Source organism: Squalius cephalus (genome assembly GCF_949319135.1).
Source record: "Squalius cephalus genome assembly, chromosome: 13".
In the NCBI taxonomy this organism is placed as follows: Eukaryota; Metazoa; Chordata; class Actinopteri; order Cypriniformes; family Leuciscidae; genus Squalius; species Squalius cephalus.
In genome coordinates this window covers 5,470,583-5,487,025 of record NC_137134.1, presented here as the reverse complement: position 1 = coordinate 5,487,025, position 16,443 = coordinate 5,470,583, and positions in this window count along the sequence as shown.

Below are 16,443 nucleotides of genomic sequence, written 5' to 3'. Positions count from 1 at the left end.
CACATTTCAGCCTAAACATACTGTAAATAGCAAGAGCATTACATCTAGCATTCAAGTCGAGTCCCATTATAGCGCTTTTTACAATACAGATTTAATGGGAATTTTACATAAAACTGCGCTATTTTTAATAAACCTGTATATAAATATCATTACTAATTTTGGCAAATAAATTAAAAAAATGCCATACAAAAAAACAAATTTGGGTCGCTGCTTAATGACCAAATGTGGTCCAGCTGACCATGAGAAGCACTTCTTTGGTCTTCATCACATTTCAAAGCTGAGGGGGAAAAATAGTTTTTTCCCATTGTTAAAGTCCGCGTGAACCGGAAGTTGCAAACGACTTTTCTCCAGTGTTGTGACGTATTTCCCAGTGAAAAGGAATATTGAACAGAGGGCAGGGTTTTACTCTAGCGCTCCTCCTCTCCATCTCTGCTCATAGCAGACTAACGGTTTGAGAGGAGTGGTTAAGCGTTTCCCAACCCAAGCCGTCAAACCTACATCATCAGAGAAGGAACGCCATTCCAGACCGGAAGTAACTTTTCAGACTTTGATTAAAGATTACGACGGCAAACAATTTTTTTTCTGTGTATTAACTTGCACAGATTCATTTTTCACCTCAAGACTAGTAATATGCGCTAACAAATAAATAGGGTCAATTTTGATTTCAGTTGGACTTCATTTCATTGGCAACACAACTCAATGCAATCCAGTAATGGTTTAGAACTGTTACTATGCCCGATAACATTTTAAAAAATCCTACAAACAATGATGCTTTTCGCAGGAACAGATCAGGTAGTTTGGTGGTCTTTGAGATAGCACAGCAAACGTGAGGCTTCTCATTTGCATGGGTTCTCAAGTGTTGTTTTGATGCTAAAATAACGTTGTATTGATCACAGTTAAATGGCCTTACTCCAGAGTGAATTCAGAGCACATTAAGACCTCCTGTACTTGTGAAACTCTTTCCACACACATGACTTGGCAGATATAAGGTTTCTCTCCAGCGTGAACCCTTAGATGCATGCCAAGGTCCTCCCTCACTGAGGGCATAGTTATGAGGTTTCTGATGCTGATGTTTCTCCTCCACTTCGATCAGTCTTTCACATTTATCAAGTCTAAAAAGAAAATAGGCAAAAATCTATTCTATTTTGACAAATGTAGAGCAAAAGCAAATGAAATGGAATCAATTGTTTTACATGCTCCTGCAGAAATATACATTTGATTACATTTTGGAGAACAGACGGAAGAAGATCCGTCAATGTGCGTTTGATCATTGTTTGTGTTCAGATATTCAGTAGCGGTCAATAAATCATAAAAGAGATGAAGTCTGGCAGAGGTAGAATCCCACTCTTCCCATAAACTCTGACCATCATTTCCCATAGTTCAATCATGAACACGTGTCATCTGAACATGTTTTCTTCATGTTTTCCAGTGCTGCTGCTTCAGTCAGGAAGAGCATGTTAAATAAAAGCCTTTACCAAAAACATCCTGTAAGCCATCCACTGCTGAAAGCCTTTTCCGAATACTTGGAAAAAACTCTGGCAAATGACAATTTCAAACAGGAGGTAATTGAAATAAAAACCTACTTTCATTTACACACATCCACAGAATCTGGCCTGACCACTGAAACAAGACAGCAGCTAAACGTATCACACTAATGCTGTCCGACTGGATACCACAGGTGGAAAATGTGTCCCGCTTCTTGTTCTTTATGGACTCAGTGGAACCGAGTCTGGAGTTTGTTTGGCAGCCGGAGCGGGTCTGGGAATATGTGAATGAACTAAAAGAGGCTAAACAGAGCCGACAAACGATTCAGAACTACCTGAGGAGCATCAGAAGGTCAGGAACGTTTATCATTCATGTCACATCCATATAACGCCTTTTAATAAAACATTTTTATTAACTGATATTTCTTTTAAGTGCCACACTGAATTCACAAACCTTTGTCTTGAAGACAACGTCCTCCATCACGACTGTGAGGCCTTCCTTACTTGTATCGCCGATTTGCAGAGTGAAGTCTCAAAGCAAGTGATCAAGGTGACTAGGAAGAGGTTGGCATTTGATTTCATTGCATGTTTATTCTTAAAGTCCCCCTGTAGTCAATTATTTTATCCCTTAAAATCCATCTTTGATCACCAAAATTACATATTTAAAAGTTTTTTCCTTGAAAAAAACTTCATCATGCCTTAAAATATCTTGAATGTAACTCGACACTCTTGCCTCATTTAGTATGCGCGGTTCTATGAACATGCAAATGAGCCCCGCCTCCACTCACTCACTCAGCTCAGAGATCCACTGGTTGACGATCACACGTTGATCTGATTGGTTACAGGGTAGTTTGTGACGTCAGAAACACCAGCGATTTCAAAGCGTGTTTTTGAGACTGTCTTTGGTTCACTGCAGTTTTAAGGAGGAAATACTCAGCAATAGTGTCGACTTATGAATTTACACATGGTTTGTATTAAAGCATATTAAAAACACCACATAGACATATAAACTACATTAAAAGCTGGATTTACACCACAAGGGGACTTTAAAAATGATATAGCAGCGCTTCGGGTGACCCGAGTTCAGGTCCCAGCTCGGGACTTCAGGTCCTTTTCCTCTCTCCTCATGTCTCTCCTTTACTGTGATCTCCATAAAGGCAAAAATGCCCCAAATTTAACCTATATTCACATTATTTGTAACGTATAGGCGCAGCCATTGTAACTCGAGTGTGTCGAGGCTTCCGGTCTCATCCGCTTCTAGTTATTTTAGTTGTACAAAAGCTGTCTATTATGCTGCTTGATCAAGTGGTAACCTTTCCCGTCTCTCTGAAACTGCAGTTCATCGACTGGCCACTAGAGACAGGCTGCAGAAGAGAGTCAATCCCATAAACCCCCATGTTAAAATGCTCAACTTTACAGCAGAAAAAAATATGTTTACAGCCTGGTACTAAAAGAGGTTTTGGTCTATATAACTAATTTTGCCCTTCATGACGACTGTGAGGGGGGTGAATTTTTTTATAACTCATCCATTTAAATTATATTAAGTCTTAAAGCTCTGCATAATTAAGGGTGAGGCAACTTGAGTGACAGGTGGATTGTCGCAAAATCCACCTGTCAGAACGCTATGGAGCTAAAAGAGTCTCAATAAAGATAAATGCACAAACTGCATTCACATATGCACACACAGGATACACAAATGCACACACATGATTCATAAATACACACACAGGATACACAAATGCGCACAAAATTCACAAATGCACACACAGAATTTAAAAAGCACAGAAGATTCACAAATGCATACAAAATTCAGAAATGCACACAAAATTCATAAATACACACACAATTCAGAAATGAAAACAAAATTTACAAATGCACACAAGATTCACAAATGCTCAGGACAAGATTCAGAAATGTATTTCTGATGCACACACAAATATATCTTGATTTACAAACTGCTTGCGGTCTGTGAACTTCACTGCATTTGTGTGTGAATTTTGAGACTCCCCTGACTTGGCTCGACACACAAATGCCTTTTTTTAAACAGGGAATGATCTGTGACCAATCAGATACCTCCCTTGTTTTAGCCAATCACAAGAACGCACCCCACGTGGGGGATTGTTTACTTGTAAGCCAATCACATGAAGTGCGGGCGCGAGCGCTAGAGCGAGGTGGGTGGAGTTCTGCCAGTTGGTTGAGACCTCAAAGTGGTAGGCGGTGGGCCGGACCTCGAAATTACGAATTTAATACTTACCTCTCAGCTGTGTACGTTTTTTTTTTTTGCTGAGGCCATGTAATAAAATCGTATAAGTACTGCAGACATTGTTTCCAACTTTGTTGTTTGCACATTTGACGCAAAATGTCCTTACAAACTCTTACTTTTTTAAACCGGCAAGAAAGCAGGAGTACTAATCATAACGTTAGAAAACCTCCCGTTTCCTTGACAACCAATGTAAATAATGAACACAGATTCTACGGCGGAGGCAAAGTAATCTTTGTCAGTGACCAGGAAGCTGCGTTCTTGAAATTTTAATTTTGCTTTAATCATTAAAAATGTAATTTTAGTAATGTAGTTCAGTAATACTGAGGTAAAAATTAGGTGTTTTATCCGTTTAGCTTCAAATGTAAAAAGCCCTGTAACTCCCTTTTCCCAGACAAGTTGGGCAAAGTCTGTTCAATGTAGCCTACACACAAATTATTTTTATTAATGAAATGGACTGTTGCCTATGGCTTGCTCAGTTGGGGATATTTAATTTAATTAATCAATCAACGACAATATTGATCAGCATTACCAAACGTGGACGTTTTCCACTAGAAACAAACATTGATGTATTATTTTAATTTAATACTGTGAAGCTGCTTTGATACAATCTCTATTGTGAAAAGCGCTATATAAATAAACTTGACTTGACTTGACTGTAACGGCACATCCGTATGTCATATTTTCCTAATGTCTGGTACTGTTAAACATGTTTTCACATGAATGAATAATGATATGCAAGTGATGCATACATGACATACCCCCCCCCCAAAAAAAAAAGGTTGCTGCTCAGAAGTCATTCTGAATAGACACATAACCAACATATATTTAGAAATCCAACCCTTGAGAGTTTACATTTCAAGTCTCAAAATTAATATTGATATATATACGCTCAAACACAAACAAAAACAACAAATATTAAGAATATATTTATTAAATGTATAAAAATTTTATGTGAATTTAGGATTGCAACTTATAACCACAACTAAAACATGGGGATTTTTTAAAGACAATCATCCCGCACATCCTATTCTATAATAAAATCAGCTAATCGAATATTTGAAAATCGTGCCTTATCCCTAATTAATATAGTATTATTGTGTAAGTGGATGACATGACAAGTAGCAAAGGCAGTGTAAGTGGGGTCAAATGTTCATAGCAAATTTAAAAATAAAACAATGTAGCAGCATCATAGTGTAAACTACCCAGGGCCGGCCCGCGGCATAGGCAGTATAGGCAAATGCTAAGGGCGCCACTCATCCATAGGGGCGCCAAAATGAGTGAACGAGTGAATTTTTTTTTTTTAATAATACTATTTAAACCATTACTTCGAAATACTACCAAATAAAGCAAAAAAAGTCCGGCACATCAATCTTCCCCCGCCCAGCGAGTGCTTAAAGTGCGTCAGAAAAAGAGCGCGCGCGCGATCAGTTGTTGGTAATTTGTTGTGTAGCGTGCGCGACGCCGCATCCAATGTAGACAGCGTTGCTTTTGGTTTGCTTTTGTTTGTTTTAACACACTCAGGCTCCCCTGTAGAAACGGACCTGGCAGCTCGCGCCAGGTCTAGACACGGTGAAAGTTTCCTGATTGTGACGGATGGCCAAATTTACATGACACATTATAAATTAGCATTATAGTCTGCAATAAATACAGTGTCAAAAAGAAGAGAAGAGGATAAAAGGGGATAAAGACAGGTAAAGTGCATGATGTAGTGAATTAACAGTTTATCTAATTGCATAGTAGCCTAAGATACTATAATTTAATGGCATTTATTTTAACCTTAAACTTAATGTTAGCAGTTGTGAGTTCTCCAGAGGCCACAGACAGTGTGATTTTGTATAACAATCATGTCAGTTTTAAGACGCATTTTTTATCACTTTTTTAATTAATGTTTTACACTACAGTTGTGCAGTTTTGGGGGATATATGGCATTTTTTAAATTTATTTGCAAAAATTAGTAATGATATTTATTTACAGGTTTATTAAAAATAGCAAAGTTCACATTAAATCTGTATTGTAAAACGCGCTATAAAAGATAATGGGGACTTGACTTGAATGCTATGTAATACACTACAGGCCAAAAATTTGGACACATTACTATTTTTAATGTTTTTGAAAGAAGTTCTTCTATCATTTATTTCTGTGATTCTGTGAATTTTCAGGATCATTACTCCAGTCTTCAGTGTCACATGTGACATCCAGTCTATCACATGATCCTTTAGAAATCATTCTAATATTCTGATTTATTATGAGTGTTGGAAACAGTTCTGCTGCCTAATATATTTGATGAATAAAAGGTTAAAAAGAACTGCATGTATTCAAAATAAAAAAAAATATTTTCTAATAATATAAATCTTCTTTACTATAACTTTTTATCAATTTAACACATCCTTGCTGAATAAAAGTATTGATTTATTTCAAAAAAAGAAAGAAAAAAAATTACTGACCCCAAATTACTGACCAGTAGTGTATATTGTTGTTACAAAAGATTTCTATTTTTAAAACATTTGCTTCTTTTTTATTTTTATTTTTTTTTACTTTTTATTCATCAAATTATCCTAAAAAGTATCACAGGTTATGAAAAAATATTAAGCAGCAGAACTGTTCCCAACTTTGATAATGAATCATCATATTAGAATGATTTCTAAAGGATAATGTGATAGTAATGGTCCTGAAAGTTCAGCTTTGCATCATATAAATAAATGATAATTTAAAGTATAATGAATTGAAAACCAATTATTTTAAATTGTAATAATATATCACAATATTACATTTTTTTCTGTATTTTTGATCAAATAAATGCAGGCTTGATGAGCAGAAGAAACTTCTTTGAAAAACATTAAAAATAGTAATGTTTCCAAACTTTTGGCCTGTAGTGTGTGTGTGTGTGTATATATATATATATATATATATATATATACTGTATATCATGAACACAATGACGGGGTGAAATGGGCTGTGATGCATGGGGCGCCAGGTAAAATCTTGCCTAGGGCAGCAAATTGGTCAGGGCCGGCCCTGAAACTACCAGTGTATTTGTGCAAGAGTCAATCAGCTGCCCTTAGGTTACTGGAGGGTGGGGGTGGAAGGAAGAGGCTCTCTATGATTCCCCTATAGAAAGTTAAGCGGATGGATTTTTGGGAGATGAGCCTTCCTCAACTGTGGGAGGAAGTGCAGAGGTTTTTGGACTTTCTTGGCCAGGTTCTGTTGGTGGTGTCGATAGATCGAGATGGGTCATCTGTGATGTGGATACTAAGCAACTCTGTGATCTTGACCTGCTCCATCATGGTGCTGTTGATGTGATGATTGTCAACGATCACCTCTGTAGTCATTTGGGTGTGGAGAGATATGATGTTGTCCTGTCCGTGTTAGATAAACAACTGAATTATATTCAGATAAATAAACACAGAAAGCGCACATTACTAGATAATTTTCAATCACATTTTTCATCTTGACATTTGTATTAAGACTACTGCAGTTCTGACCACAAATAATTTTGTTAAATAGCTCAAAAACAGCCATCTTTAACTAAAGTATTTTTCCACCATATTCCATCTTATACCTGTTCTGTTGTGTAGGTGAAGCCCAACCACTGACAGATGTAAGCTACCATGCACAGAATTGTGTCATTGTATAAACTGTGACAATCAACCATAATTGGCTTAAATAACTCCATGACTACCACTATAAAGTTGATTTGAAATCATTCTTTATTTTGGTTTGCACTCTTTTTAGCTGATAATTAGTCTAGCTCACTTGTAGCCTAGGTAGCTTGCTGTAACCAACCTGGACATACCCTCCTGTTTACCCCGTGATTCTCCCTTAGTCAGACTTATTTCCTGCTGTCTTCCCGTTTAAAAATGTTCCCGTAATTATCCCGTATTTGAATACTCTTTGCTTAGTTCATTGTGTATGTACCGAATGATTATTTTGGATTAGCCTAAGCAACATACCGTTAGACCTAGCTTTACTGCTCCACTAACGTTACCAACATTCTTTCGTGGCTTACTGTTCTCATCAACGACAACGCATATATTCACGGCGAACTATAGCTTGCAGTCTTAAATACAACTTATATGAAAAGCATTAAGATATAGGGGTGTATAATCATTGTAAAACAAATCTTACCTTGACGTTGTCTTGCCGAGACACACCGGTCTCTTCAGGTTGGGTTGTAGACTGTACTAGACTCATGGATTTGGCTTCAAACTGACGCGACGTCGGTTAACGAATACCGTGATTGGCCAAATCTATTCAACAAGGTAACAACACAAGCGTTGATTGGATCTCACTCCGGCCAACGTTTGTGATCAGCTAGCGAAATGAAATCTATCTTTATACTTTAATGTGCAACAATTGGCGTTGGAAACAATCGTTAATCTTTTTGTGAATTATTCATACAGACAAAAATGAGCCACACAGCTGCTGAGTAACTGTCAAATCAAAAACTAAACGAGATAGACGGACTTGGCCCACCGCCTAAGAAGCCATTTTGAGGTCTAAACCAACTGGCAGAACTCCAACCACCTCGCTCTAGGGCTCGCGCCCGCGCCCGCACTTCATGTGATTGGCTTACAAGTAAACAATCCCCCACGTGGGGTGCGTTCTTGTGATTGGCTAAAACAAGGGAGGTATCTGATTGGTCACAGATCATTCCCTGTTTAAAAAAAGGCATTTGTGTGTCGAGCCAAGTCAGGGGAGTCTCAAAATTCACACACAAATGCAGTGAAGTTCACAGACCGCAAGCAGTTTGTAAATCAAGATATATTTGTGTGTGCATCAGAAATACATTTCTGAATCTTGTCCTGAGCATTTGTGAATCTTGTGTGCATTTGTAAATTTTGTTTTCATTTCTGAATTGTGTGTGTATTTATGAATTTTGTGTGCATTTCTGAATTTTGTATGCATTTGTGAATCTTCTGTGCTTTTTAAATTCTGTGTGTGCATTTGTGAATTTTGTGCGCATTTGTGTATCCTGTGTGTGTATTTATGAATCATGTGTGTGCATTTGTGTATCCTGTGTGTGCATATGTGAATGCAGTTTGTGCATTTATCTTTATTGAGACTCTTTTAGCTCCATAGAACGCCAGCTTGTGCTGTATTATCTGGAGGCCGTTTTGGTCTCGAAGCACCTCCAGAGGCCTGGAGTCGTACAGCACATGACTGTAAGTGTTTGTCAGGTCAAGTCAGCCTCATTTAGATAGGGCTTTATATAATACAGATTGTTTAAAAGCAGCTTTACAGTGATAACAGGAAAAATATGATTCAATGATCCAAACAGCTGTACAGCAGATCTAGAAGAAAACAGAGTCATTGGTCAGCTGAAGATAGTTCGGTGTTGATTCAGGTCTATTATAAAGATCATCAATTATTAATTTAGTTCATTTCATCTATAAAGTACGGTGGCGCATTGCTGCCACATGCTTATTATTTTTTCCACACAATTATGTTGTTATGTGATTTAAGATGTTATGTGATTTTAACAACATATTTTTCTCGTAATAACTAGATGTTATGATGTTAAAACGACATCTTTTCTCGTAATAACTAGATGTTATCTTTTCTCGTAATAACTAGATGTTATGACGTTAAAACGACATCTTTTCTTGTAATAACTAGATGTTATGTCATTAAAACAACATCTTTTCTAGTAATAACTAGATGTTATAACGTTAAAACGACATATTTTCTTGTAATAACTAGATGTTATAATGTTAAAACGACATTTTTTCTTGTAATAACTAGATGTTATGTCGTTAAAACAACATCTTTTCTAGTAATAACTAGATGTTATAGCGTTAAAACAACATATTTTCTCGAAAAAACGAGATGTTATGTCGTTAAAACAACATCTTTTCTCCTTAAAACAACGTTTTCTCGTAATAACTAGATGTTATAACGTTAAAAAGACATCTTTTCTCGTAATAACTAGATGTTATGACGTTAAAACATCATCTTTTCTCGTAATAGCTAGATGTTATGTTATGTTTCCAGAAAATAAGTATAGGCTACATTATACATTACACTGTGGGATGCGCAATAAAACAATTATAATGTGTTAATTTCTCGCACCCACACACTAACTTCGCTGTAATAGGCTAATGATGAGGGGTCCTTGGAAACTGTTCTACCTTATAAGGCATATTACAACATATGTCCTTATTAAGAGAAAATATGCAGTTTTAACAAGAAAAATATGTCGTTTTTAACAACATAACATCTTGTTATTACAAGAAAAGATGTTGTTAAAACATCTTACGACAATTGTGCTGTACGAACTAACCTTAAGCAAGACCGGTTACAAGTTGAGCAGGCCACAAAATGTTAGAGATTGGCAACATTTTGGTTTATGGAATATATTTTTTGGTTGACTCATATTCTGAACTTGTTTTTTGCAGGTTGGTGAATGGTTAAGCAGGAAAAGTGGACATGTTTCTGTAAAGCTGAAGGCCACTGCACGGCTGGCGACGTTTACCCTTTCCGAGGAGGAGGAAATGGTATGATTATGTGAAACTAAATTCTAATAACAGCTTACTTTAGATCTATAAGACCAGAGCTCACAGAACATATTTCTTTTCCAGTGGATTGAAATGTATTTTACAAATGTTCGCCCTGTAATGGTTGGTCAGAAAAGCTCAGACAACCTGAAAGAAACCAACCAGGAGAGATTCTTCATCTCTTCCACGGGGAAACCCATTTATAAGGTCTCCAATGACCTTAGGTTGAAGAATCAAACCATGCAGTTTTAGGTAGATGTCATGCTGAAGTTGTGTTGCAGGTATAAACTCCCCAACGTAACCAGTGAAATGGCCAGATGTGCGTCTCAAACGGCAAGAAAACTGAGAGACATGCAGGAAACTAGTGCTTCAAGGTATAACATCGACACTGTAATTCAGATGTTTTTATCAAATTTATTAGAGTCGTACAATTCTGAATAAATTTAGATTTTTTTGTTTAAAATGGAGATCATGATTTTCTCGTGATTCTGAACAAAACAAAATAACTTTAGTTTCTGACAAAATGTTGCTGCAGTCTATTTAAAAATGTACTTATTTAATTTGAATAAAAAAAAAACTAATCGGTTTGAGTGAATGATTCAACGACTCACTCAAGACTTCACTTGCTATTTTTGTTAAATTCAATTAATTAAAATAAGCAAAAGTAACACGATTGTTTAATATTTTATCACAACTTAATTTAATTGTGTTCAATCAACCTAATATATTTAAAACTGAAGTTTACTTAATTAATTTGTGTGAAAACTACATGAATCATTTTTGTTGACAACTAACTGGGCAGTGGATCTGTAGTTCCCAGCATGCTTTGCAAGGGACTGCATTAGGAGAGTAAATTTAGGGATTAAAGTGTTATTTTATGTGTTTTTCTGTAAATGGAAAGATGTTGTTAGTTAATGTTAGTGTTTAATATTCAGTTATGTTAGAAATTTGGAGGACTTTCTGTAATGTTTTTGAATTTTGTGGTTACCATTATGTAGAAGAGTGGTGACTGTGTTTAGTTTAGGGCTGTGGGCACTCAGTACACACAGAATATGCATTAAACCTCACTTGCAGACCAATATTACTATGTAAAAAGAAGTTTTAATTAAATTGAACACTAGTGACTATCACTGGAAATAACTGTAGAGTCAAATTAGCTAAAATTATAATGTTGGTGATTTTAGGCAGGGCAAAGATTAAATGTAGTCAACCTGACAAAATTTTATCTAGCAGGAATTACTAAATGAATTTAAGTTCATACAACAAGATTACAACAAATCACTTCCAACAAATTAGATTTTGTTGGAAAAATGTAATTCATTTTTGTGGAAAAGTTTTCCTTAATTGAATCAAGTTCGTTCAACAGCTTATTTTTTGAGTGTGTTTTGTACTGGATGAATCAGTGTTTTTGAAGAATCTCTTGAATGAATGATTCAATGACAAACAGTCTTCTGGTGTAACGATGTCATTGATCTTTATTTGAAGCGTCATGTTGCTTTCAAAAGCTGATTTGATCGCTATCATAGACATCAGTGTTTATATCTGAACTATAAACTTTCATCCCAGCACTTCTGTGATCATATAAAAGACTGTAAGACAGAAATAATGAGACTGTGTGTTTGAAAAGGCAGTTTGTGAAGCTCTTTCATACCTACACATGACAACAGCTCTCTCTGAATGGAGGACAGCCGGTCCTGCTGTTCATCGCCTGTCGGGACATAAAGGAGAACGAACAATTGAGGTACAACTATGGATCAAACAAGAAGTCTTTCGCTGGGGAAGATCTGGACTTGTTATGGGTCTAAATCTGCAGATTTCTCTGAGAAACCTCTTGTGGATTCGGTTTTGATTTTGAAACCCACTACAGGTGAGTGCTTCTTTTTTTTCTTTACTTTATTTTCCTTTCGTTTTGTCTTTTTCTGATTTAACTTTGTTCAACTCTAAATATGTTATTCCAACAATAAATACTTGATTCCACATCTTGTGTTCATTTTTTATTGTTCCTTATTTGCCAGTGCTTCTGATCTGATATTTCTGATGGAAATATCTTTCAGCAGCGCAAGCTCCACATAATGACGTAAACAGTGTTTGCATGTATAAGTTGCATTATTATTGCCCACCTTTTTCAGCGGCGTTTGTTCCGGAAGTATTTTTTCCATTCATTTCTGCCATAGGGATTCACATTACAATCTTTGATTTGAATCAAAAAAGTGTTTGAGAAAAACACAAAGGCACAAGACTAAAGAGAAGAAAATTGCTGACAGTTTTTTCAAATTGCTCACACACTAAAAGTGGAACTTGAGGCTCACTCAGTGAAACTATCACTCATGTACTAATCTTCAGAGCAAGTCTGCAAAACTGCAAGCACATATACGCTTTACACTCAGTTTAAAACTGAAACCACATCCTCTTGCACTGATTGAAGAATTCATCTTCCAGAATCTGGCAGTAAGTAAGCAGTCGATCTCCTTCCCTGACGTCCGTTTGGCAGAGATGGACTAAAAATGAACTAATAATGAACTCCCAAAACTTACTGCCAGATTCTGGAAGATGAATTATTTCGTTTTTCATTTCTAGCTGTTATTAACAATTATATATCACTTATAAATGATTAAATAAAATTTAAATCTCTAAGATTAAATTAAATCTATCCATCCATCCGTCCGTCTGTCTGTCTATCTCTATCTATCTATCTATCTATCTATCTATCTATCTATCTATCTATCTATCTATCTATCTATCTATCTATCTATATGTCTGTCTGTCTGTCTATCTATCTATCTATCTATCTACAGTATCTATCTATCTATCTATCTATCTATCTATCTATCTATCTATATGTCTGTCTGTCTGTCTGTCTGTCTGTCCATCTATCTATCTATCTATCTATCTATCTATCTATCTATCTATCTATCTATCTATCTATCTATCTATCTATCTGTCTGTCCGTCCGTCCGACCGTCCGTCTCTATATATCTATCTATCTATATGTCTGTCTGTCTGTCTATCTATCTATCTATCTATCTATCTATCTATCTATCTATCTGTCTGTCTGTCTGTCTGTCTGTCTGTCTGTCTATCTATCTATCTATCTATCTATCTATCTATCTATCTTTCTGTCTGTCTGTCTGTCTGTCTGTCTGTCTGTCTGTCTGTCTATCTATCTATCTATCTGTCTCTGTCTATCTATCTGTCTGTCTGTCTGTCTGTCTGTCTGTCTGTCTATCTATCTATCTATCTATTTATCTATCTATCTATCTATCTGTCTGTCCGTCCAGCCGTCTGTCTATCTATCTATCTATCTATCTATCTATCTATCTATCTATCTATCTATCTATCTATCTATCTATCTATCTATCTATCTATCTATCTATCTATCTATCTATCTGTCTGTCTGTCTATCCATCTGTCTGTCTGTCTATCTATCTATCTATCTATCTATCTATCTATCTATCTATCTTTCTGTCTGTCTGTCTGTCTGTCTGTCTGTCTATCTATCTATATGTGTATCCATCTGTCTGTCTATCTATCTATCTATCTATCTATCTATCTATCTATCTGTCTGTCTGTCTGTCTGTCTGTCTATCTATCTATATGTGTATTCATCTGTCTGTCTATCTATCTATCTATCTATCTATCTATCTGTCTGTCTGTCTATCCATCTGTCTGTCTGTCTATCTATCTATCTATCTATCTATCTATCTATCTATCTATCTATCTATCTATCTTTCTGTCTGTCTGTCTATCTATCTATCTTTCTGTCTGTCTGTCTGTCTGTCTGTCTATCTGTCTGTCTCTCTGTCTGTCTGTCTGTCTATCTATCTATCTATCTATCTTTCTGTCTGTCTGTTTGTCTATCTATCTATCTTTCTGTCTGTCTGTCTGTCTATCTATCTATCTATCTATCTATCTGTCTCTGTCTATCTATCTATCTGACTGTCTGTCTGTCTGTCTGTCTGTCTATCTATCTATCTATCTATCTATCTATCTATCTATCTATCTATCTATCTATCTATCTATCTATCTGTCTGTCTGTCTGTCTGTCTGTCCATCCATCTGTCTATCTATCTATCTATCTATCTATCTATCTATCTATCTATCTATCTATCATCTATCTATCTTTCTATCTATCTATCTATCTATCTATCTATCTATCTATCTATCTATTTGTCTGTCTGTCTATCTATCTGTCTGTCTATCTATCTATCTATCTATCTATCTATCATCTATCTATCTGTTTGTCTGTCTGTCTATCTATCCGTCTGTCTGTCTGTCTTTCTATCTATCTATCTATCTATCTATCTATCTATCTATCTATCTGTCTGTCTGTCTGTCTGTCCATCCGTCTGTCTATCTATCTATCTATCTATCTATCTATCTATCTATCTATCTATCTATCTATCTATCTATCTATCTGTCTGTCTTTCTATCTATCTATCTATCTATCTATCTATCTATATGTCTATCTATCTATATGTCTATCTATATGTCTGTCTGTCTTTCTGTCTATCTATCTATTTATCTCTCTATCTATCTATCTCTCTATCTATCTATATGTCTGTCTGTCTGTCTATCTTTCTGTCTGTCTAACTGTCTTTCTGTCTATCTATCTATTTATCTCTCTATCTATCTATCTATCTGTCTGTCTGTCTATCTATCTATCTATCTATCTATATGTCTGTGTCTGTCTGTCTGTCTGTCTAACTATCTATCCATCTATTCATCTATCTATCTATCTATCTATCTATCTATCTATCTATCTATCTATCCGTCTGTCTGTCTATCTGTTTGTCTATCTATCTATCTATCTGATTGTCTGTCTTACTGTCTGTCTGCCTATATTGATCTATTGATCTATCTATCTATTATTTTATTGAAACCACACTAAACAATTTTACCCCTAACAAAGACCAGGAGAAAACACTGCAGTGAAAAAACATGCTTCAAATGGACTAAGACTTGATGTATAGAAAACAATTTTATTGTTTTGCTTTGTTGTGCACAAGAAACTCACACGTTTCATAGTGCGGGGAAAAATACACTTCCCCTTCAAAGCTACATTATTCATTATTTCAAAACAGTCGGAATAAGTTTGAAACATTTCACAGCAAATTAGAAGATTTTTTTAAAAACTTGTAAGATATTAGCAAATATAGATATTAGATTAATTTAGCAAAAAGTGACATTGTTAGAGGTTTAAGGAGATTTTTTATATGTTTTATAGAATAATTAAATACTACTTTGCTGATTTTGACAAGGTTTTGTGAGGGAAATGAAGAATTAGGGCTGCACGATTAATCAAAATGAAACTGCACGTGATTTGGCAAGGCTGTGACTATTTTATGCGCAGTTTGTCAGTGCAGTGCGGCTGATCAGTAGTAAATGCTGCTCCATCTGAACACCAGAGGGCGTCTCACACACACCACATATCCATCTGATCACCAGAGGGCGTCTCACACACACCACATATCCATTTGAACAACAGAGGGCGTCTCACACACACCACATATCCCTCTGAACAACAGAGGGCGTCTCACACACACCACATATCCCTCTGAACAACAGAGGGCGTCTCACACACACCACATATCCCTCTGAACAACAGAGGGCGTCTCACACACACTCCATCTGAACACCAGAGGGCATCTCACTCACACCACATATCCATCTGAACACCAGAGGGCGTCTCACACACACCACATATCCATCTGAACAACAGAGGGCGTCTCACACACACCACATATCCCTCTGAACAACAGAGGGCGTCTCACACACACTCCATCTGAACACCAGAGGGCATCTCACTCACACCACATATCCATCTGAACAACAGAGGGCGTCTCACACACACCACATATCCCTCTGAACACCAGAGGGCGTCTCACACACACCACATATCCATCTGATCACCAGAGGGCGTCTCACACACACCACATATCCCTCTGAACACCAGAGGGCGTCTCACACACACCACATATCCATTTGAACAACAGAGGGCGTCTCACACACACCACATATCCCTCTGAACAACAGAGGGCGTCTCACACACACTCCATCTGAACACCAGAGGGCGTCTCACACACACAACATATCCCTCTGAACACCAGAGGGCGTCACACACACACACACACGCCAAATATGCCCCGCCGCTGAAGAACGATAGCGCACATCATTCCAGGAAACCCCTATCGCTGTAGCTGAA